Consider the following 25,780-nt stretch of genomic DNA (forward strand, 5'->3'; position numbering starts at 1 on the left):
ATAGTTTCATTGCTCTTTGATGTGATGCTGAAACATCTGTCCAGGATTAAACACACTGTTAGAATCATATAAACTGTGATGGTGTGAGGAAGCAGAGGCGATGATTTTCCCTTTACAGCAACTTTGTGACTGATATGTCCAAGTCTTTAATGATCTTTGAGAGACACGTGAATATTCTTTTTGTTTCAAAGCACAAACTCGGTAATGTAACGCTATAAAGATTTACTTTAACCAAACTAATCAATAAATGTACAGATGTTCCATTTTGTTGTCAGTGAAAACTCCTCCCTCAGCAAGAAGAACAGCTTCAGACTCTCAGCACTCGGACACTGTCTTTCTCCAACGTTCAGATCAAACACTTTGCTGTTCTTCTTGTTAAACTTTCCGAAGATGTTCTTCACTAGTTGGAGATTTCTTTCTTGTGATGAAGTTCATCTCAGAGCAGTTCAGTAGGATTGAGGTGCGGTGACAGGGCAGGTGGTTCCATGATAGATATCAGTCCAGACGTCTGTCTGCTCTCTAAATCACACGTACAGAACTCAGATGTGCGCTTTGGCTCATCGTCCTGTTGTACGGTGAAGTCGTTCCAATGAGCCGGAGTCCAGACGGAACTGCATGGTGTTAAGGTACGGAATGGGAGCTGTGTTGGTGCAGGATTCCTTTCACTTTCTGGAATCTTTCCTGCTCCAAAACAACCCCAAACTATTAAACTTCCACCTCCATGTGTGAGTGTGGGGGTGAGGGATCTTCTCTCATTTTCTCTCCTGAACTCCTTCCTACACAAGTTCTTCTGATAGAGATAAAAATGTCCCATTTGGACTCCACAGAACTTTAATTTACTCCTCTTGTGTGTTTTTGCCTTTTTTACAGAGAAACAAAAGGAACATGGATGTGTCTCAAAAACCATAAAAAACAGGTGTTTTCATTCTTTTGACATGAACTGTACCAAAGACAAATCTGAAAAAGTTATCGTTTTTTATCAAAGAACTTCACTGTCGGACATTTTTATCCATTTATAGTTACTTTTAATGTTTTGTCAGACAACTCTGTTTCTGTTATCCTTTTCTATTAGACCAGCTGTAAACAGCTGTTACCGAGAAATTGCACAAAACATAACAAAGTTGCAGTTTAATCTCAACACTGAGACTTTGCCTTGACACCGGAGGCTCCTTCTATAAATACTACATAAATATTCATCTCTTACAGTCTCACTCTTTATTCTGTCCAGTATATTAGTCAATGCTGTAGAACTGACAGCGTATCTTATATATATATACACTGTCATTTAGATACAATAACACTTTTATCTCTCTTCTTACTTAATGGTACATTTTTCGCTTTCTTTTTTATTTCCTTTTTCTCTAATTTTATGTTAATTATATAACATATAGTCGCAAAAAAAACAGTAATATAGTTCATACAAAAAAAGAAAAAAGATTCGAATTTTGTTGTGAAATATTATTTGAATGTGTAATTAATTAATTATCTGAGAAACTAATTAATGAACTAACCATTTCCTTATTAAATTGATTTTGTTGGTTAACTAATAGATTATTTAATGGATAAGCAAATTGGTTTGTTTGTATTTTTGGATATAATAAATGTGTACTAGTCTTTTCTGAAATGTAGGAAACATTCAAGAACATTTGGAAATTAAAGACAGTTTAATGCATTAAAATAAAATAAAATAAAATAAAATAAAATAAAATAAAATAAAATAAAATAAAATAAAATAAAATAAAATAACTAATTTATATAAAATAATGGCAATTTATTAGTTTAGAAAACATACTACTAATAATAATACATTTTAAAAAATAAATTTTGCTACACTTTGCTATTTCATGTTTCACCTCTTCATCATTTTTGCATCGTTTTATTTAAATTATTCATACACAAAAGCCTGATGTATCATCAGAACAAATCATCGTAAAATAAAAGAAGCTGCTGGACAAAATGTCTGGATTTTACAACTTCTGCCCCGACCATAAAACCTCCATCCCAGCCTCCGAGTCTCCACTGTGAAACAGACGCTGTGAATCACAGACCCCAAGATCATATCAAATATCAAATACATTTTGCTCACACGATAGATAGATAGATAGATAGATAGATAGATAGATAGATAGATAGATAGATAGATAGATAGATAGATAGATAGATAGATGTAGATATGTACAGTTGATATATAGATATTATATATACAGTCAAAATATAGCTAGAAAATTTTATATATTTATATATTTATATATATATTTCCCAGCTATATTATTACTAGGTGATTCAGGAGAAATTCAATTTATTGAGGATTGTTTCTGTCGTGTTTTTTTTTTTTTTTTTTTTTTTTTTGCCATATTTTTTTTTATGCTCTAACAGATTAATGCAAATCTCAGTTCGAATAAAGTTTTTTGGATTCCAGACAACAAATTCATTTCTATTCAAAGCCATTAATTTGTTGTTGTTTGTTGTGGTTCGTTGTTTAGTTGTTAATTTCGCTGGCTCATTTCAGCCATTGCGCTCGCATTCGCACACATTAAAGTATTAAACACCGCATGAATATTCATCGAAAACACGATAGGTTAATAAGTATCGCTTTCACTTGACACAGATTTCACTTGGCAACCAAGTTGAGTTGGAACAAAGCCATCGCTTGCATCATGTTTGCGGATGAAACTTCAGAAATCTACCCATAATTCATCCTTCCTGGCATTCGACACTGAACGCTCGCCAGGATTTTCGCAAGGATAAAATGTCACCTTTTTTTGTGTGTCTTTTTTGTCTTTTTTTTTTTTTTTATTTCCCCCGAAACGTTTTATGATTTATTACAAACACATTATTGGACTTTAATATAACACGGTTCCAGAACGACGGACTGCACCATTCTGCTAACCTTTATTCCCACTTCACTGTGAGATGTCCTTAAAACTCTCCCGGAGCACTTATTACAGAGATCTGAACTGAGAAAATTTGTTAGCTCCGTGATTTATATTTCAATCTCAGTGTCTTGTGAAGACGGTGTTATTATTATTATTATTATTATTATTGTAGGTGGGGGGTTACTGTAGAACAGTTAGGAAATGGTACAGTCCAGGTGTGACCTAGTCTGAACCTGAGTGCATTAGTGTCTGGGTTTTTTTTTTTTTTTCTTTTCTCAAACACTGATTTGATACACATGAGTAGAGTAGAGTAGAAAAATAACCGTGAGACAGATGTTTGTAGTTAAAATGAAAATTCCCCGATTGTCTCTTTTCAAATTTAGTCCATGTTTGCTGTTATAATAAGCTCCACCCTGCTGGGAAGATGTTCTACTAGATTTTGGAAATCTGTGCACTTTCAGCTATTGAGACACGATTTTTTTTTGTGGCTCCTCTACAAATTTGGAGGTCTTTAGATGGAATTGCATGACAATAGACCAATCTGTACACACATCCCAGCTCCATAAAGACATGCTTTATATGAGGATGTTGAAGTGGAAGATCTCCTGTGCTTCATCCTACATCAGTACCAGACCTGACACTATCACCCTTGTAGTTGATTGAATCTCCACAACTTCCCACAAAATCTAGAGGAACATCTTCCCAGAAGAGTGGAGGTTACAGCAAATGTGTAATGGGATGTTCAAAAAGAGGCACCTACCAATCTTAAAGTTATCATTGTGCTTGTTATGTTTTTTTCTTTTTTTATAAAAAACACTACCTGGTTAGATGGTAGCACAAGCCCTTTTTTCCACCAGATATCTGTATAAAACTTATTTTGGATTAAAACAACCTTGAATATGTTCCAAAATGCCACACTTCTCCTGCTGAATCTGTCCTTTCTCAGCCCTTTTCTCCCTCTCACCTTTTTTTCTTTCGTTTTCCGTCATTGCCACATTGCATCTGTCTCGTGCTCGTTGGCAGATGGAGCCTGCAGCTACAGGTCCTAGCGCATGTAAAAAGCGTCCCCACGGGGAGTGTGTGGAGTCACCTGAGACGCCCGGCTCGTACAGGTTAATGCAGCCTCCGACGACGCCAAATTATCCTGATGAAAATAGGCCAGTTGACCACATTAATTTCATCCTCCGCAATTATCCTCGGGGCCTGAACGCGGCGGCGAAACAATAAATCACAATTAGGGCCGAGTCAGGAGCGTTCATTAGGCTTCGTAAGGGCCCGGGTTGTGCCGAGGGACCCGGAGAGGAATGCCAGATCAGGGCCGAGAGTCACGAGGGAGCGCAGCTGCAAAACGCAGAGTATTGATTCAGATGTTTTGGGCGTCACGCGGGTTCGTAACGGGGTTACAAATGGGCCTGGGATCGGGGGCGCACCGCAGAAGCTTTTAGAAAGTCCTCGCAAAACGTTCTTCACACCGATTTACTGATATCTGTTGAACGGTTTGAGCTGGATTCAGATCTGGGTCATGGTTTAGTAGAGAAGGAGGAGGATCTTTTGTGCTGCTGTGTTCTTTGGGGGTTTGATTTCTTGAGGTTATTAATTTTCCTTAGACGTATCGTTCCTGCAGAAGATTTTACACTTCTAATGGAAATGCCGATATATTTCCTGTTGAACCGTACAACTGCTTCAAATTCAAAACAGAGGCTTTTCAGAAGGTTACAAACCCATTATCTAATGTATCCTTAAAGAACCACAAAAAACGAGAGCTGAGACTCCTGACAGGGTCGAGGTGCTGCGAAGGAACCGGTGAGCGATAGTTTATTCACCTGCTGAATACAGATTTCACGTGTCCTTCAATGGGTTTTTAAGAGTCTATTTAGTCGTGAAGGCCATCCCTTAGCTTGATGTTCAGGTTCTTGGAAATGGGTTTGATCAAATAGAAGCAGTTCTATGCTGATCTTTCCAAAGTTCTCCATGGAGAAGAAAATGTGAAGAGTGTATGGTGTCCTACATTTTCATATTTCATGATATTGGAAAAGTGAAGATCTGCTGCTGGGTGAAGTGTAAATATTACTCTCATCTCATCTTTTGTTAAAAAAGGTTTCAAAAACGTCTTCATGGCTCCTTTTCTTCTATAAAAACACATTCAGTGATGAGGGAAGAGCAACAGCAGGGGGAAGATTAGCAAAAATCTTGACGTAAATCTTATTTTAAATTCATGATCTTTATTTTATTTATAAACTCTACAGAAATCAGCATTAAATTATATTTATTTGAATTAAATCTACCATCCTATTTATCGGTTTATTTGTTTGTTTGCTTTGATCTTTTTGTCTATCCATTATTCCATCATTCCATATATTTATTTATTTTTCTCCAAAAAACTGATTATTTATTAATTTATTGTTTGTTTAGTCATTTATTCATAATACAAATCTATCTATCTATCTATCTATCTATCTGTCTATCTATCTATCTATCTATCTATCTATCTATCTATCTATCTATCTATCTATCTATCTATCTATCTATCTATCTATCTATCTTAAATTATTTTCTTCTCTCAAATTTTTTACTCTTCTTTATAAATATGTCAGTTTTTAGTTTTCTTTTTTCCATAAACCATTACAATGTAATAGACATGCTTGGTATATAGATGTAGGTGTGTGTGTGTGTGTGTGTGTGTGTGTGTGTGTGTGTGTGTGTGTGTGTGTGTGTGTGTGTGTGTGTGTGTGTGTGTGAATCTAAATTAATTTCACATGATTCTAATTTCAGAAGTCTTTCAACGAAAAAAGCAGCTTTAATTTGTTTCCACTTCTGAAGATGTGCTCGATCCCCGACACACACACACACACACACACACACACACACACACACACACACACACACACACACACACACACACGTACATCCACCTGATATTCTTTCCTTCGCACGGTATTTAAAACGAATTCATTACGGCTTATTGGCCGCAGCGATCGAGCGGCGTATTAAACCAGAAACTTAATTAAAAACAGGAACGATACAATCAACCACTTATTTCCTTATTAATACGAGCGACGTCGGTGTAATGAGAGAACGTCCCTGTTATTTCGATCCCTTCTGATGTCTGAGCTCAAACCTCTACTGTGTTCCTCAAGGAAAAAACATTTCGAAGTGTCATTTAAATTATTTAGCAACGTCTCAATAATGGCATAAAAGAAAATAAAAAAAAAAATAAAAAAAAAACTAATTACCGCCAACAATCGCTTCAAATACTCTTCCTCAACGCTTTCATTTTCCTGACGCTTTCGTGGTGAGGTGAGTCCGATCCTTCTCCGGTGGCAGGAGCAGTGGCGCCTCTTCTTTTAGACAAATAAAGAAAGAGAGAGAGGGAAAGAGAGGAGAGTGGAGGAGAGTAACCCACCTCAATCAAGAGGTGCATTCATAATTCAGAAGACGAGAGATCTGTGCAGCAGGTCAAAAAGTCTGCTGCATAATTGAGGAGCACAGAAAGCAGGAGCGGCTCCACGGTGGCACTCGGCGGCTGTAAAGGGCCGTGTGTGTGTGTGTGTGTGTGTGTGTGTGTGTGTGTGTGTGTGTGTGTGTGTGTGTGTGTGGGTTCTAATCTCGACATGTGCTGAGGCCTGACATTAGCAAAGTAATTGCCTGTGTGTGTGTGTGTGTGTGTGTGTGTGTGCGTGTGTGTGTGTATATGTGTGTGTGTGTGTGTGTGGAAGAGTTTCAGATATGAAAAAAGAAAAACCTAATTCAGTAAATATGGTTGGTTTTGCCTCTGACTGGTCACATGAGTGTAAATGGGTTTAATAGTGCAAATAAAGGGTCAAGTAATTGTGTAAGAGTGTGTGATAGCACAAGTGTGTGTTAACATTGTGACATGGAGTCATGGCATTAGTGGAGTAATTGCCCATATTTAGGAGTCTCTGTGACATGTCAGTGCAGGGAGGAAGGAAATTACCCCGAGAATTCTTTTTTTCCGGTAACTGGAAATGCAAATTAAGCGTGACTTGAACTGTAATTCTAACAGAGAAGGAAAGAAAAGGAAAGAAGAAAAACTCAGGAACGATCCTCGTGCACTCGACGGGTTTCCTCACCACTGCACATGCAGTATAGAACTGTTTATTACTGTAATAGTGTAATTCATATTATATTTATATTTTATATGATATTTTCCCGCTGTCCGGTTCCAATCAGTGATTTCCATTCGTCTACATTTTGTTCATTTGTTGTTTTTGTTTTTTCATTCAAATTCAAAACGAATTTTTTAAAATGAAATTTTTATTAATATAATTAATATAATGAAATAAAAACATTTTTTTTGCCCAAATCTTCACATATTTCTTTATCTCTTAACCTTTGACTTTTGAGTTGGTTTTGTTGTCATTTAGAAAATTTTTTTTTGATTGTTGTAAAATATTTATTGCAAAAAAAAAATAATTGTAATATTGTTACAATTTGTTTCATTTATAGTTTCTTATATTCTTATGATTTGACTTTTATTTATTTGGGTTTGTGAGACTTGTGAACAACCTGGTTGTGTAATACTAACTGTATAATAATAACCGATCAACAGTCAGCGCAGAATCAATCAGTGGCTTCATCCAATGTTCTGGCTTCACTCGAAGAAGATCATATGGACCACTGGGGTCTTTTAAAAAGCATCACTAGGGATTGGAAATAGAAGTCACACACACACGTCCTCTTATACACATGCCCATGCACAGAATCTTCACACAGTCATACAAACTTATCTAGACTGCCCGCCCCGCCCCGCCCCGCCCCCGCCCAGCCCCGCCCCGCCCTGCCACCCCACTATGAGTCCTTTATTTGTTTTTGGAAAACAAAAAGGTGAATTACAATCCATTTATTTATGTTTTATTTCATATTATAAGCAGAAAAAGAAGCTTTTTTTCTTTACTTTTTTTTTCTGTTCTTTTAATTACAAGAGGTGTGAATTTAAATAAAGTGTAGAAACCAAAATCTCACAAAACCAAATTTGATCAATTCCCAAAAGTGCATAAAATTTCCAATCTAACATCCAGTCTACTAATCCGATCCTAACCTGCAAGGGTTTTTTTCACGTCATTGTTTCCTATTTGTTATTTTTTTTTTTTTTTTTTTTTTTTATATATCCACTCTGGAGAAGTTTATGCAATTTAAAAAAGGCCTTTCTGGTTCTGTCTTGTTTGTTTTGAAAAGCATCCAGAAGATTGGAGGAAGCCTCTAATGAATCGATCATTTTACATCCAGATTGTTCGAGTCCCACAAACCCACAGAACTCAAAGATAAAAGAAGAAGAAACTTTAAATGAGGAGAAAGTAAATGTGTTTTGAGAAAAAAAATGTGTATCATTTTATCATTTATTTTTATTTTCAAAACAAAAAAATTAATGCAATGTGCATGTACCTGAGTCTTTATATTTAATCTGTTTATTTAATTCCGTTCGATTTAAATTTGTTAAAATGCTTTAAGCTTCTAAATCCGGTTTAGCTGCTCGCATGGTTTTACAGAATACACATATGCAATAACCAATAATGGGGATGAAGTTGGTTTACTTTTTTAATCCAGTTTTAATTACATTTTATAATATATATATATATATATATATATATATATATATATATATATATATATATATATATATATATATATATATATATATAAAGTACTTAAATAATACTAATAATAATAAGTAATGATAATGATTTAGTGTGTCTTCTAAGGGACAAAACTATAGAACTGAAACTTGGATGTATTTTAGAGTATCAGTGGGCAGTTTGTGTATCAGTACTGATTTACTGTCCTCTAAAAATAACAACATACAGACATTACTGTCTAAATACCTAAAACAAAAGTGAGTACGCCCTCACCCTTACCCTCAGTTTGACCAATCAGTATCCAGAAAACAAAGGAAAAAAAAGAGGAATGAATAAATCCATCAATAAATAATAAAAATGCTAAATTAAAAAAAGGATAAAAATGCTTGTTATTTTGTGAGGCCTGAGATACAAACTTACACTGTTTGTTAGTGTATTGTGTGTGTGTGTGTGTGTGTGTGTGTGTGTGTGTGTGTGTGTGTGTGTGTGTGTGTGTGTGTGTGTGTGTGTGTGTGTGTGTGTGTTGAGAGATAAGGTCATGGTTTGTTCTGTATTAAAGGTTTCTCTTTATTGAAAAAGCTTTCTGAAACTGGACGCTGCACTCGTCACCTGTGGTTAAAAAAGAGAGAAAAAGTTCACAGTTGCTCAAGAACCAATTCCTCACACAAACACACACACATATACACACACACACACACACACACACGCTTCTCAGCTTATAGAATTATGAATTCAAGCTTTTTCTCTATCCGGAGGCTGCAACTCAGCCTCACATACAGTCGTTTTCCTTTCTCTCTCTCTCTCTCTCTCTCTCTCTCTCTCTCGCTCTCTCTCTCTCTCTCTCTCTCTCTCTCTCTCACACACACACACACACACACACACACACACACACACACACACACACACACACAAAGTTACAGTGTAAAATACAGCTCTGTGTACAGGGGCGTCTTAGGACAAAACAAGGCAGGAAGGGAGATAAGCGGCGAGGAAACTTGTCAGGAGAAGGAGAATAATTTCCATACAGAGCAACCGGCTGTCAAGTGTTTTTTCCTTCCTCAGAATTGCACAGAGTCACATTTGCTAAGGGTTAAGTTGATGGAGAGGGGGAGAAAAACTTTCATTCTACACCCCCCACATTCCCCTTACTCCAAATAAATAAATAAAATCCAAATCCTGGCATGCAGAATGTGAAAAGTTTTCAGACTCGGGCTGGAGATGCTCTCGCAAAATGGGGAGGTATGTAAATTTGTGTGTGTGTGTGTGTGTGTGTGTGTGTGTGTATGAGGGGCACTCGGGGACGCGTCAGTGTGTGTCGGTGCGTGACTACAGACGGGCCAGTCGCCGAGCTGACATCTCCCTGCAGCCTCTCACTCCATCCACACGCCTCCAGTGGCACATATTTATACATATATTAAAATCAGGAGTGGATCACGCTTCAGCAATAAGGCACGAGTGTTAGGACTCGCTCGGGCATCTCAGGGACTCTCCGGTGTCCTCTCTGTCTTTACACTGTCAGGCCAATCAAATCTGACCGGAGATGACATTGTGGACATTTTTGTCTAAGTCTTTTGAGATTTCATATATATATATATATATATATATATATATACTTTTTTAGTCAGTGTTTCAGGAACACACACAGACACCTAGGTATACATTATTAAGGGTGTAATAATAATAAGGAGAAGAAGAGGAAGAAGGAGAAGATGATGATGATAGATGTTAATAAAAAAAGAAAGCTGTTAAAACCAAAGCTGGTGTTTGTAAGGGCGAAATAAAAATCGCCAGGTGGAATTGAACTTCATGAGGAGAAAAGAGCTGATCTGGTTAAAAAAAAAAAAAAAAGAAAAAAAGATTGTACTCTATAGAGATAAACAAATGGGTTAGAAATAAATTTTTAAAAAGTATAAATACAGCTGTACTCTAAAGATATAAAATAGAGATAAACTCTACAAGAACAAAAATCTACAAGATATAACAGATAGAATTGAAATATATACAGACTAATATCCGTACTATAGAAACAGAAAAGAAATCAAGAATAAAACTGCACTTTATACTGATGAAAAGTTTAAATAAAACTATAATAATGAAACTCTGCAGTAGAACTGTAATCTAAAGTTCAGGAAAGTGTGAATAGAACAAAATGTGGGAATAGAACTGTACTCTATAGTGATAAAATGTGGGAATAGAACTGTACTCTATAGTGATAAAATGTGGGAATAGAACTGTACTCTATAGTGATAAAATGTGGGAATAGAACTGCACTCTATAGTGATAAAATGTGGGAATAGAACTGTACTCTATAGTGATAAAATGTGGGAATAGAACTGTACTCTATAGTGATAAAATGTGGGAATAGAACTGTACTCTATAGTGATAAAATGTGGGAATAGAACTGTACTCTATAGTGATAAAATGTGGGAATAGAACTGTACTCTATAGAGATAAAATGTGGGAATAGAACTGTACTCTATAGTGATAAAATACCTGAATAGAACTGTACTCTATAGTGATAAAATACCTGAATAGAACTGTACTCTATAGTGATAAAATGTGGGAATAGAACTGTACTCTATAGTGATAAAATGTGGGAATAGAACTGTACTCTATAGTGATAAAATGTGGGAATAGAACTGTACTCTATAGTGATAAAATGTGGGAATAGAACTGTACTCTATAGTGATAAAATTCCTGAATAGAACTGCACTCTATAGTGATAAAATGTGGGAATAGAACTGTACTCTATAGTGATAAAATGTGGGAATAGAACTGTACTCTATAGTGATAAAATGTGGGAATAGAACTGTACTCTATAGTGATAAAATACCTGAATAGAACTGTACTCTATAGTGATAAAATTCCTGAATAGAACTGCACTCTATAGTGATAAAATGTGGGAATAGAACTGTACTCTATAGTGATAAAATGTGGGAATAGAACTGTACTCTATAGTGATAAAATACCTGAATAGAACTGTACTCTATAGTGATAAAATACCTGAATAGAACTGTACTCTATAGTGATAAAATACCTGAATAGAACTGTACTCTATAAACATTCTCAAATAGAATTAAACCTTTGTTCAAATGAAGATCTCATATCCAGTCATGTCACTGGTGTTTTGAGATCTCCATGCAGCCAGTGTGATGATGCCCTTCAGCCCTTCAGCCCTGCAGCTCAGTCGATTTATTTTGAACAGTATTTAATTGGAATAAACATACAGGACACAGTTGTCTCAAGGCCTGTGCAATTTAAAATGTATTTGTTGCATTATTTACATTATTGCAATCAGATTATTCTTATTTTCCCCTCAAGGTCTTTTTGTGCTGGATTTTATTTTTAAATTATCAGTGGCGATAAAAGTTTATTTTCTTACAATTTGGGGGGAGAAACTCAGACATACCTGAGGTCATATATAATAAATAGAACTAAATAATGGGAAAAAATTGGCATAAATTAATCAAAATTAGATCTTTTTATTATTTTTTTTATTGTGGACACTTGAGCATAAGATTAGTATGTGCTTCTTTTTATTTTACTTCCCAAACCACTTTTAGTCCCTTTATCTGTTATAGTCACCCTCACTCCTCATGTTCCACTGGATTTTACAGATTGCTTGTGGAGGTTTGTGTGAGATTCATTCAGCCACATGGTAAAGTCAGGTACTGATGTCGGTGAGGTGAGGAGGCCAAAGGTTCATTCCAAAGGGGTTCAATAGAGTTAAAGCTCTATGGCAGGAGATCTTCCACTCTAAACCCCTGTAAAGCAGATGTTTATGGAGCTGGCTTTGTGCACAGGGACATTGTCATGCTGGAACAGGTTTGGGTTTCAATTCATCCCAAAGGTGTTTAACAAGCTGCTGCATCCAAAGACGTCTAATAGAATTGTGTACCTCCATGTTTGTAGTAACAGTTTGGGGAAGAAGTGTATATGGGTGGAAAAATCTGGTTTCCCAAATACAATGTATATAAACATTTTGACTCAGTTGATGTATAGAGTTTGGGAGAAAATAAAGAGGACACAATGGCGAGACGAGAGAAGTAAACGAGACGCACTGTCATCCTAACTCAAATCTGCTCCCCTTTCTTCCTGCCCAGGGAACTTTCTAAGACATGGCTAATGCTTAAATGGGGTTAGCGGAAGGTTAAAAAGCGCTACACGGGCGCAGTCATAAATATTTGAAGCTGCTGACTTTAAAAAATAAAAAAGGGGGCCTGCGGTGGTGTTTGTGAGGGAAACGTCCCGTGTCACTTCTCCTCGCTTCACTTGCTCTTCCCATTCCTCCACGCCTGCACCGCAGCATTAGCGTCAGGCACGGGAACCTTTATTACAACGCGAGAGAGCATGTTTGTGTTGACTTTTCTGGACAAGGTGCTGGTTGTAGGTTTTAATGACATTTTCTACATGTTTGTAGCCAGCTAGTGTCACCATACACACCTGATTTGTTCTGCTTTTAGCCGTGTGTAAAGGCGGCTTTCCGAAAGAAAGTCAGCGTTCCACTCGGACGTTTGTTCCTGAGCCTATTTCAGGGTGAATTGGGAGACAAAAGCTGCTGATCCCCAACACTCTCAGTGCTGTCAGTCACACTTTCAATCTCTTCCATCTGGACCAGGCACAGGAATACACACACACACACACACACACACACACACACACACACACACACACACACACACGTAAAATACACTCAGAGAAAGCACTAGGAGACAAACTGTTTTAGAGAAGGGGTAAATCCAGCTCTCTTTCAAACACACACACACACACACACACACACACACACACACACACACACACACACACACACACACACACACACACACACACAGCAAAACTAAAAATCAGATCAGCTTTAACCTTCAGTAAAGTTGGCAGAATTTTAAACGACTAAGCATGCTGTTTATATGCTGGTGAAAATTGTTCATTCATTTATTACAACGTGATATTTATTTATTTATTTATTTATTTATTTATTTACAATAATAATAATAATAATAATAATAATAATAATAATAATTGTATTTAATTATTATTATTATTATTATTATTATTATTATTATTATTATTTTGAAGTAAATGCAGTCTCTGGGTCAAACAGTTCAATAATTGATAGCATGTAGAAAAAGACTGAAATAGAAATTGTGACGTGCAAAAGTTTAGACACCCTTTCAGATGGAGCGACTCAGAACTTCATGGTTACACAACTAAAATTTAATGTTTACAGATTTTTTTGTTGTTGCAAATTTTTATTATTATTATTATTATTATTATTATTATTATTATTATTATTATTATTATTATTACTATTAAAGTCCATACCCGATTGATTATTTTGTCCCTTCTTTCTTCAATTTTTTCTCCTTTTATCTTTGTATTGTTTCTTTCTTAATTGTTCTTTTCCCTTTTTCTTCAGCTCTTCTTTATTTAATTTCTTCCTTTTCTTTTTCTTTGTTCTCTCATTCTTTCTTACTTTCCTTCTTTTTTTTCTTCTTTTTTTCCTTTTCCTTTTCCTTCTTCATCTGAAACATTTAATTTGATTTGTTTTGGTGTAATTCTGTATATAGACGCAGATACGGTATGAATATTAACTCTGTATATAGATGCAGATACGGTATGAATATTAACCTTTTATATAGACGCAGATACGGTATGAATATTAACTCTGTATATAGACGCAGATACGGTATGAATATTAACACTTTATATAGACGCAGATACGGTATGAATATTACCACTTTATATAGACGCAGATACGGTATGAATATTAACTTTGTATATAGATGCAGATACGGTATGAATATTAACTCTGTATATAGATGCAGATACGGTATGAATATTAACCTTTTATATAGACGCAGATACGGTATGAATATTAACTCTGTATATAGACGCAGATACGGTATGAATATTAACCCTGTATATAGACGCAGATACGGTATGAATATTAACCCTTTATATAGACGCAGATACGGTATGAATATTAACTTTTTATATAGACGCAGATACGGTATGAATATTAACTTTGTATATAGACGCAGATACGGTATGAATATTAACTTTGTATATAGATGCAGATACGGTATGAATATCAACTCTGTATATATATATATATATATATATATATATATATATATATATATATATATATATATATATATATATATATGAATATTAACTTTGTATACAGACGCAGATACGGTATGAATATTAACCCTTTATATTGACGCAGATACGGTATGAATATTAACTCTGTATATAGACCCGATACGGTATGAATATTAACTCTGTATATAGACCCAGATACGGTATGAATATTAACTCTGTATATAGACGCAGATACGGTATGAATATTAACTCTGTATATAGACGCAGATACGGTATGAATATTAACTCTGTATATAGACGCAGATACGGTATGAATATTAACCCTTTATATAGACGCAGATACGGTATGAATATTAACTTTTTATATAGACGCAGATACGGTATGAATATTAACTTTGTATATAGACGCAGATACGGTATGAATATTAACTTTGTATATAGACGCAGATACGGTATGAATATCAACTCTGTATGTATATATATATATATATATATATATATATATATATATATATATATATATATATATATATATATATATATGAATATTAACTTTGTATACAGACGCAGATACGGTATGAATATTAACCCTTTATATTGACGCAGATACGGTATGAATATTAACTCTGTATATAGACCCGATACGGTATGAATATTAACTCTGTATATAGACCCAGATACGGTATGAATATTAACTCTGTATATAGACGCAGATACGGTATGAATATTAACTCTGTATATAGACGCAGATACGGTATGAATATTAACTCTGTATATAGACGCAGATACGGTATGAATATTAATTTTGTATATAGACGCAGACACGGTATGAATATTAACTCTGTATATAGATGCACGGTAAGCAGACTTTTTAAATATTGCGATTAGATCATAATAGTTTTCACATCATATTCATAAATTGTCAATTCTGTAAATTGTATTAGTTTTATTTCTATTTTTATAATTTTATATATTTCATTTTATACATTTTTTTACTTTAATTTGTTTTTTTAGCACGGGTCAGTCCTTATAAGATTTATCTTTTTTGCATTTCGTTGTAATTCTATAATTATTTTTTAACTTTTTTATAAAACCAAAATGAATTTAGTGAATGTAATTATTTGCTGCATGGAAAAAAATTAATAAAATAAACTTTACCTTTTCACACACACACACACACCAGGTACTTTTACATATTTCTCTCGGGATAGTCATCATGCCGCACCTTTAAGACTTGTTGAAGTGACATAATTGGAGCGTGAGGACCTTTATCGTTCTACTTACAGAACAATTGTGTTATTTTTCTGGATTAAACGTGTTGTATGGATGTGTTTTCACACCAGGAGAACATTTACCTCACCTACACACAGCATTATTCTTTACTTTCAAACTGAGATTTAACACTTTCATGTGTTCTAAAATATAACAAGAAGCCTAGACAGCTCTCGCTCTTGTCTTTCTGATTAAACATTTATGCTATAGGGACAAAATTCTTATTTTTCTTCTTCATCTGAAATATTAAATTAGATTTACTTTGGTTTTAATTCTGTATATAGATGCAGATTTGGCAGGTACATTCATCTTATTATTATTATTCTTTTTTGGCTCCTCCCATTAGGGGTCTCCACAGCAGATCATCCATCTCCATCCCCCCCTGTCCTCTACATCTGCCTCTTTCAAACTAACTACCTGCATGTCTTTCCTCACCACATCCATAAACCTCCTCCCTGGTCTTCCTCTTTTCCTCCTTCCTGGTGTCTCCATCCTCAGCATTCTTCTACTGATATACCCCATGTCCCTCCTCTGCACATATCCAAACCATCTCAATCTCTCCTCCCTCACCTTGTCTCCAAAACGTCCTACATGTGCTGTCCCTCAAATAAACTGGTTTCTAATCCTGTCCATCGTCATTACTCCCAACGAACATCTCAACATCTTCAGCTCTGCTACCTCCAGCTCCACCTCCTGTCTTTTACTCAATGCCACTGTCTCTAATCCATACAACATCTCAGGTCTCACCACAGTCCTATAAACCTTCCCTTTTACTCTCACAGATACTCTTCTATTACAAATCACTCCTGCTATCACTCTTCTCCACCCACTCCACCCTGCCTGCACTCTTTTCTTCACTTCTCTAACACACTCTCCATTACTTTGCACTGTTAACCCCAGGTACCTGAACACCACCTTCTCCACTCTATCTGTTTCACTCCTACTGACATTCATTCCCAGCGTGTACCTCCACCTCTTCAGGCTCTTCTCAACCTGCTCACTACTCTCACCACAAATCACAATATCACCCACAAACATCATAGTCAATGGAGACTCCTGTCTGACCTCATCCACCAACCTGTCCATCACCACTGCAAACAGGAAAGGGCTCAGAGCCGATCCTTGATGCAGTCCAACCTCCTCCTTGAACCAGTCTGTTGTTCCTACTGCACACTTCGCTGCTGTCACACTGTCCTCATACATGTCCTGCACCACCCTCACATACTTCTCTGACACCTGACTTTCTTATACAATACCACAACTCCTCTTTCCACCCTGTCATACACTTTCTCTAAATCCACAGACACACAATGCAAGTCCTTCTGATCTTCTCTATACTTTTTAATCAACATTCTCAAAGCAAATAAGGCATCTGTGGTGATCTTCCTCGGCTTGAAACCATACTGTTGTTCACAGATGTTTATCTCTTCTCTCAGCCTGGCTTTAACTACTCTTTCCCATAACTTCATGGTGAAACAGCAGGAATATTAATTCTTTTTGAACATCACATTTGACATGTAGTCTCTATTTGCTTTAATAATATTCTCCACTCTTCCGGGAAGATGCTCTACTAGATTTTGTGGAGATTTGTGTGAGATACTTTCGGGTAAAGGGGTGCTAATAAAGTCAGGTGCTTGTGTAGATGAAGTGAGGAGGCCTGGGGTGCAGTCAGTGTTTACATTCATCCAGAAGATGTTCAACAGGGTTTATAGCTCTATAGCAGGAGATCTTCCACTCCAACACAGCGATGTAAAGCATATCTGGCGTTGTGCACAGGGGTATTGATTATGAACAGCGTTAAACAATCAAAATAAACAACACAAATATTCATTGATTCGACACAGTAATGTGTCCTGAGAGAGAGAGAGAGAGAGAGAGAGAGAGAGAGAGAGAGAGAGAGACAAGATCTTGAAACTTTCTATTGAATGACCTTTTGATCAGATTTTAAAATGAGAAAATGAATGAGAAACACCTCAGTGTTTAATGTGCTCGTCTTTGTTCTTCATTACGAGGGTTTGAATGCTATCCTGAGTTCTGTAAAAAACGTCTTCGCTGCATTTTTGGTTCTGACGCCGTTTCAGTTTGGCGAGAAAAGACGATTTTCGAGTTGATGATGAGTCCACGATGAGACGATGAGACTTGTGCTGCTGAATCAGGTTTAACGGATCCCTCTTGTGTGTTTATTAAGTTAATTTGGAATGTGTTTTTGCGGGTGTTTGTGTGTTGTGTGTGTGTGTGTGTGTGTGTGTGTGTGTGTGTGTGTGTGTGTGTGTGTGTGTGTGTGTGTGTGTGTGTGATAGTTCAGGTGGGATTCTCTCAGGTTACATTTTAACCAGCAGCGAATCAGACTTGCCTCGACGTGAGAGTTCAGTTCAATCTAACACCAGATTACTTTATACTGAATTACACACAGACTCTTTCTCACACACACACACACACACACACACACACACACACACACACACACACACACACACACACACACACAAGATGATGTGGGTCTGCCTCTAATCTAAGATACCCAAAAAATTTGGCTCCATGCTCATTTAAATTAATCTACTTCATTTTTTTATTATTAATTTATTAGAAAACATATTAATTAGTTTTCCAGTTCAGATTAAGATTAGAGAATTATTATGAAAGTTTATTCTGGGATGAGAATCAGGTTAGGATTTAACTGTGGTCAGGATTATTTAGGATTAAGTTTACATTGGGAAAACACTCAGGATTGAATGTTAGATTAAGTTTATGCTGGGCTGATATTTAGGTTTCGCTTGGAGTCAGACTTTAGTCAGGATTATGTGTAAATGAATAAAAAAAGAAAAGAAAAAAAAAAAAGAACTGAAGTTAGGATTAGATTTGGGTTTAGTTAAAGTTTGGGAATAATTTAAATTTGGGATTAGTTTGAGTTTGATTTTAGCTTTAGTTAAATGTTGGATTAATTATAGATAAGTTCTTATTTTGTGTTTAGGATTAGTTTGATTTTGGACTATTTTAAATATAGGATTAGTTTAAGTTTCAGATTTGTTTGAGTGTTTAGGTGAGTCATAAAAGTAGTGTGTTTAGTAAGTTAATTTAGAATGTCTATGTGCGGGTTTAAGTGTGTGTGTGTGTGTGTGTGTGTGTGTGTGTGTGTGTGTGTGTGTGTGTGTGTGTGTGTGTGTGTGTGTGTGTGAATGATGACAGATCTATCTTTCATTAGTTGAGATAATACCCAGGTGTGTGTGTGTGTGTGTGTGTGTGTGTGTGTGTGTGTGTGTGTGTGTGTGTGTTTCTCCTGAGGGATGACTCTGGCTGATTTAGGAACATGTTTAAACAGATGATACCTGCAGGGAACGTAAATAAATTGTGGTGTGGTTTTGTTATTTGTGTGAGGAATCAATACGGTTGGAAATGAGTTTGGGTCGGGGAGTGAGATGTGCGTCACTCTGTAATATAACACACACACACACACACACACACACACACACACACACACACACACACACACACACACACACGGCTCAGCGCTCAGGACTCGCCTAAAGGTCAACAATCACACCTCAGGCCAAGTCAATCATATGAAACTGCATTATTGGAGATGCTATGAGGTCTTCATTCTACCAGACCAACGTTTACTCTGTGTGAGTGTGTGTCTGTGTGTGTGAGTGTGTGTGTGTGAGAGAGAGAGAGAGAGAGAGAGAGAGAGAGAGAGAGAGAGAGAGAGAGAGAGAGAGAGAGACAAAAAAAGACAGACAGACATACAGGCAGACAGACATTGAGGCAGACAGATACAGACAGGCAGATACACATTATGACAGACAGACAGACAGACAGACAGACAGACAGACAGACAGACAGACATAAAGAAGGGAAGACAGACAGGCATACAAATAGGCAGACAGACATTTAGACAGACAGAAAGACAGACACTGAGACAGTCTCCATGGCCAGACATGTCCACTGAGTCTGTACTTTGACTAGGTGTGTGTCAGGTGTGGATCAGACACCGTGCTCAGGTTCTCTGCCACGCTGTAGTGTCTGTTTTACTCTGGAGTTGGTTTGAGTTTCCCAGTAGCTCAAATACTTCATTCTCAGGGGTCGTGTCATTTGGTTCATTCAAAATGTGTTTGTTGGTTTCATCTGATCCTGAGTCACTGGTGTGTTAGTGTGTGTTGGTGTATGTTGTGTGTATGTTGTGTGTTAGTGTGTGTTGGTGTGACTCAGGACGAGTTGGATAAGGGGTCTGGTATTTTTGCTCTCTTTCTTTCGCTCTCTGTCTCCCTGTTTGTGCCTCTCTATTTGTTTCTATCTCATACTTTCTGCCTCTTTTTGTCTTTTTGTACTTTTCTCTGTGTCTCTCTCACTCTGTCTTCCTGCCAGCCTCTCCGTCTCTCTTTTTGCCTTCCCCCCTTCTTGTTTTGTATTTCTCCAACTCTGTATGCCTTTCTGTCTTTCACTTTGCCTCTTTATCTCTCTCTCTCTCTCTCTCTCTCTCTCTCTCTCTCTCTTTCTCTCTGGTTTTAGTCCTTCCTTTAAAAGTGCACAATGATGTCACAACGTTGTTTTCCTTTAGAGCCAATCAGATTGCAGATTAAATACTTCATGAAAATAAAGTGTAAATAAAATCATGTCTGTTTTAGTTCCATGTCTCTAACCAGCTCTCTCTCTCTCTCTCTCTCTCTCTCTCTCTATCTCTCTCTCTCTCTCTCTCTCTCTCTCTCTCTCTCTCTCTGATGCAGATTTGATATAAACCGGTGTGGTGTTATCAGCGCTGTGACGGAGAGGCGGAGCTGAGCAGGACAATGAGCAGAGATGAGAAGTGCAGGTGAGGATGAAATGAGGAGGAGGAGAACGTTCCTCACATCTCTGGACTTTTAATTGGCTGGAGGTGATAATGACCGTGGCATGCTGTTGATTAATTGTTCATTATTCACCCCAGAAAACACACATGGCGACTTATTCATCTAATATTTCATTATTAGCTGTTTATATCAATCAGATAGGGATCATGGGAGTTACCCAGAATGCACTGCAATGCAAAAAAAAAGAATAGGAATAAAAAACAGTGAAGCAGAAGTCTGGAATGAGGCTTCTTCTCCTTCAATCTCATCGTCATTTGGTGCTGCTGGAACACAACAGTGGTGAGATTTCCTGACTCAAATACTCATACTGGTGTATCCTGAATGCTATTGGTTGTTGAGTTAACTTCCCGTTTTGAAAGGAGAAGAGCTGTAATGAGATGTGCTAAACCATACTGAGATGTAGTGAGCTGTTCGGAGACACACTGAGTTGTATTGAGCTGTAATGAAATGTGCTAAGCCATATTGAGACGTAGTGAGCTGTAATGAGATGTAATGAGCTGTACTTTGTTAGAATTAAATATACAGTAATGGACTGGCCTCAGTTGTAGTGAGATGTACTGAGCTGTATTGAGCTCACTATGAGCTGTAGTGGGATGAAGTGAGAGGTTATGACCTTTATTGAGCTGTCTGTCTGTTTAATTGACTTGGTATGATTTGATTGTTGGCCGTAGATGAATAAAAAGGCAGAAAACGTGTCTTTTTTGCTATACTGAAGAACTGCGCTAAGACCCCGTCTAGCCCACTTTAGCATCGGTTGCCATTTCAACCCATAATTCCAAGCAATGGCCGACCCTGATGTGTGGGCTTTTTTGTGTTCTGTGTGTTTCTGCTTTATAAATAAACATTTGTTCATACCAGGTTTAGCCTGTAACGCTGGGCTCACCTCTGCTGCGCTCTGTCTGTGTGTGTGTGTGTGTGTGTGTGTGTGTGTGTGTGTGTGTGTGTGTGCGTGCGTGCGTGTGTGCGTGCGCGTGCGCGTGCGTGTGCGTGTGTGTGTGTGTGTTGAATCCTTGCTGTGCTGAAGATGAAAATAGAAATGTCATGTGTGAGATTGTAAAGGTTTACGCACTGAGGGTCAGCGCTTTGAACCTGCACCTGAGATCTCCTGTTCATTTGTGTGTGTGTGTGTGTGTGTGTGTGTGTGTGTGTGTGTGTGTGTGTGTGTGTGTGTGTGTGTGTGTGTGTGTAAAAAGATACAGAGAGTGTCTGTGGAATTGCTACCACACACTACCACAAGTGTGTATTATGTGCTTCGGTTTAAGATAGTGGTGGACAAAGTACTGAGATGTAGTGAGCTGTAACAAACTGTTATGAGCTTTAATGAAATGTGCTGAGAATGTAGTGAGTTGTGCTGAGATATACTGTGCCATACTAAATCGTAGTAAACTGTACTGAGATGTATTGAGCTGTAGTGAGCTAAACTGGGATGGACTGAACTTTACTGAGATGTTCTGTGCTGGACTGAGATGTAATGAGATCTATTGAGATGTTCTGAGATGTAATGAGCTGTACTGAGAAATACTGAACTGTAGAGAACTGTACTGAGAGTGCTCACCTCCCAGAGCAGGGTTGCGATCAAGCAAAGTTCATTTTTTTTTCCCCCCGAATGAAGCTAATCAAAGAGTGGGAGTCGTGTTGCCGTGTGCTCGGAGCATTAGGCATGCAGGAGCCTTCAGCCTTCTGCAATTAATGGCAATTACACTTATACTTTTATGATGTCTGCTACTTGCATTACAAAGGAATAATTGCATTTTATGGCTTTCAAGTGACCGGCTGTCTGTTTTATGGCGGCCTGGAAAGATTTTCAAGAAAACATGTTTTACAAAATGGGCTGAAATATCTATTACGCTAATGGATTAAACAGCGCAGTCTGGTCCAGAGCCAACATGGCTGCCATTTTAATCTCTTAACACGAACCACTGAAGAGTCCACACACTGATAATCTCCCAACTAACATCTGGGCTCCATCTGTCTGTCTGTCTGTCTGTCTGTCTGTCTGTCTGTCTATCTATCTATCTATCTATCTATCTATCTATCTATCTATCTATCTATCTATCTGTCTGTCTGTCTGTCTGTCTGTCTGTCTGTCTGTCTGTCTGTCTGTCTGTCTGTCTGACGGACCTTTTATTGGTCTATCTATCTATCTATCTATCTATCTATCTATCTATCTATCTATCTATCTATCTATCTATCTATCTATCTATCTATCTATCTATCTATCTGTCTGTCTGTCTGTCTGTCTGTCTGTCTGTCTGTCTGTCTGTCTGTCTGTCTGACCGACCTTTTATTGGTCTATCTATCTATCAATCTATCTATCTATCTATCTATCTATCTATCTATCTATCTATCTATCTATCTATCTATCTGTCTATCTGTCTGTCTGTCTGTCTGTCTGTCTGTCTGTCTGTCTGTCTGTCTGTCTGACGGACCTTTTATTGGTCTATCTATCTATCTATCTATCTATCTATCTATCTATCTATCTATCTATCTATCTATCTATCTATCTGTCTGTCTGTCTGTCTGTCTGTCTGTCTGTCTGTCTGTCTGTCTGTCTGTCTGTCTGACCGACCTTTTATTGGTCTATCTATCTATCTATCTATCTATCTATCTATCTATCTATCTATCTATCTATCTATCTATCTATCTATCTATCTATCTATCTATCTATCTATCTATAATGCTACTTTTTGTATGTATTCTTTGTGGCACCTGCTTTTTTATTTCTGAATTTATCAGTATCAGTATCAGATCAGGATCAGGATCAAATCAGGAGCTACTGTACAGTGTGTTTTGGGAAATTGTGTGTCTCAAAAGTAAATAATAGATGTGTGACACGGCTCTGCTCTTTCTCCTACACTTTTCCTCAACATTTAAATTTCTCAGTGTGTGCAATAGAAGAAAAGCAGGAACATGCTCAGAGTGGACAGACTGTGTTTCTCTCTCAGCTCTGGTGTCACTGCAGGAGCTTCTGTTTCTGAGTTTATTAGCGATCTCACATATTTGTGATGTCACTACCTGTAGTGCTGGAACACCCCATCACATTGATCTCTGACACCTTTCCTGTCAGTGCAGCTTCCTGTTTTAGCGTCCTTTCTCACTCTTTCTCTCTCACACCAGCACACATTCACCGAGCGATTGCTCTGACTGTTGTGTCTCCTGGACCTGGAACTTGTTCACATTATGTGGTGGAATTGCTTTGACCTTCCAGCTGTGGCCTTAAGGACGGCTGAGTGAGCTCCTGAAAGAGGCGTAATAGCACAGACCATTTTTTACTCTTACTCATCCTTCTATCTCGTCTTTCTTTGTTCTTCATTCTCTTTCTCTCTCTCTCTTTTTCTAACTTCCACTCCTTATTTATATATCACTTTTCCACTGTTCACTTCTCCTACATTTTTGCTTTCTGACTTCTATTTTCTCCTCATCTTTATTTATGCCCTGCTTTAATGGTTGCTTTTATCAGTCGTACCTCTAACTTCACCCATCGCTGCTTCAGAACGATAGCGTGTGCAAGTCTTCTCAAAATGCTCCTCAGCTTTCTGTGTTGTTCATGAATTCAGGTCCCCAAAACATGCTGAAGTGTCCAGGTTAGTTTCCTGTCATGGAATGAAGTTAAATATAAGTAGACAGGTCCAGGTTATTGGTAAAGATCAGCACCAAATCATCTGGATTTGTCACACAAAGAGCATTCATCTTCAACTTCAGAGATCTAAAGCAGATCTTCCACAATAAGTTACTATCTATCTATCTATCTATCTATCTATCTATCTATCTATCTATCTATCTATCTATCTATCTATCTATCTATCTATCTATCTATATATTTATATATTTATTTATTTATTTATCTACTTAAGTTCAGAGCTCTGTAGCAGGAGATTTTCCATGCCAGCATACCCTTATAAATCAGATCTTCTTGGAGTTTTGTGCACAGGAACATTGTCATGCTGGAACAGGTTTGGGTCTCTTTTTGCTCTTTCCACTGCATCCAAGTACATTTGTATGCCTCCACATTTGTGGTAACAGACTTAATTTCTTCTCCAAAACCACTCTGAGCCAGTGTTTGCTTGTGGTACTTGTACTGTACATTGAAGTGCGGGTTGCCAATCAACGGCCAATCAGATTGCAACCTCATAGATTCTAAAAATCCTCCTGTCAGAAAAGTGTACAAATCGTATCATTCTGAGCATCGGAGACATTAACAAGCTTTTCAGTTTAAATGTCTTTTTTCTCGAGAAGGAAAACAATGGTGCTGGTTTCTCAAGAGCCTGCTATATTAGGATTGAAATCCTATAAACACTAAAATAATGGCACTTTTTTATACATGCATAAAACGAAAAAGTCAATACAGCATACAACCAACACACACTAGTTCATCACATTGGTGCACAACTCATTAAGGAAAAGATCCAGATATCTCTAACTAGAACATTACCATATTTTTTTTTACCCCACTCCATTTCACCCTGCATAATTGCCCTCTCAACCCAACGGCACCATTTCTAATTTGTTTATATTTTGATAAACAAAAGAATAATTACTGATTCAAATCTTGTTTTGGATGGCAGAAGGGGCAGAAAGTTTTGTAGCTGCAGTTGCTTCTTTTCTCTTTTCGTCTTTTTCGAAACAGAGCAGCGCTATCGCCGTCTTTTAGTCACACATGTGCAGTGCGCCTAATGGATTAGCACGAAGCAGCTGTGTTTTACTATGTGTGACCAAAACTTACCTGAATTGAGACATCTGCTCTGAGTGATGGGATACGGAATACAAACGCACATATTTCACTGTATTACTGTCCCATTTCCACAAGCTTTCGTTAGGAAAATTGGTGGATAGATAAAAAATCAGATGGACACAGGAGTTCATTTGAAATCGGTAAACAAGGTGAGATGTTCTTGCAAAGCGTGAAGGTTTCTGCATTGTCTTAAACGTGAACTATTTAATGAGTATGTGGATCAAAGCCATTTAAAAGGTGAGGTGGTCCTGTAGCTAAGTGGTTAAGACATTGGATTTTGGATCCAAAGATGGTGAATTTAAATAGCAGTCATATCAATCAGAATCAGAATCAAAATAGCTTTATTACCAAATA

At 37.2% G+C, this 25,780-nt stretch overlaps 1 long non-coding RNA gene across 1 annotated transcript in view; it reads left to right on the forward strand.

The window, feature by feature from the left end:
• Positions 1–25,780, forward strand: part of LOC310724635 — a 314,813-nt gene that overhangs the window by 224,649 nt on the left and 64,384 nt on the right. Inside the window, exon 3 of the long non-coding RNA XR_014533116.1 lies at positions 20,572–20,657. This is a non-coding gene — a long non-coding RNA (uncharacterized lncRNA). The remainder of the gene's footprint in view (positions 1–20,571; positions 20,658–25,780) is intronic.

This window comes from Silurus aristotelis (genome assembly GCF_946808225.1).
Source record: "Silurus aristotelis genome assembly, chromosome: 4".
Taxonomy (NCBI): Eukaryota; Metazoa; Chordata; class Actinopteri; order Siluriformes; family Siluridae; genus Silurus; species Silurus aristotelis.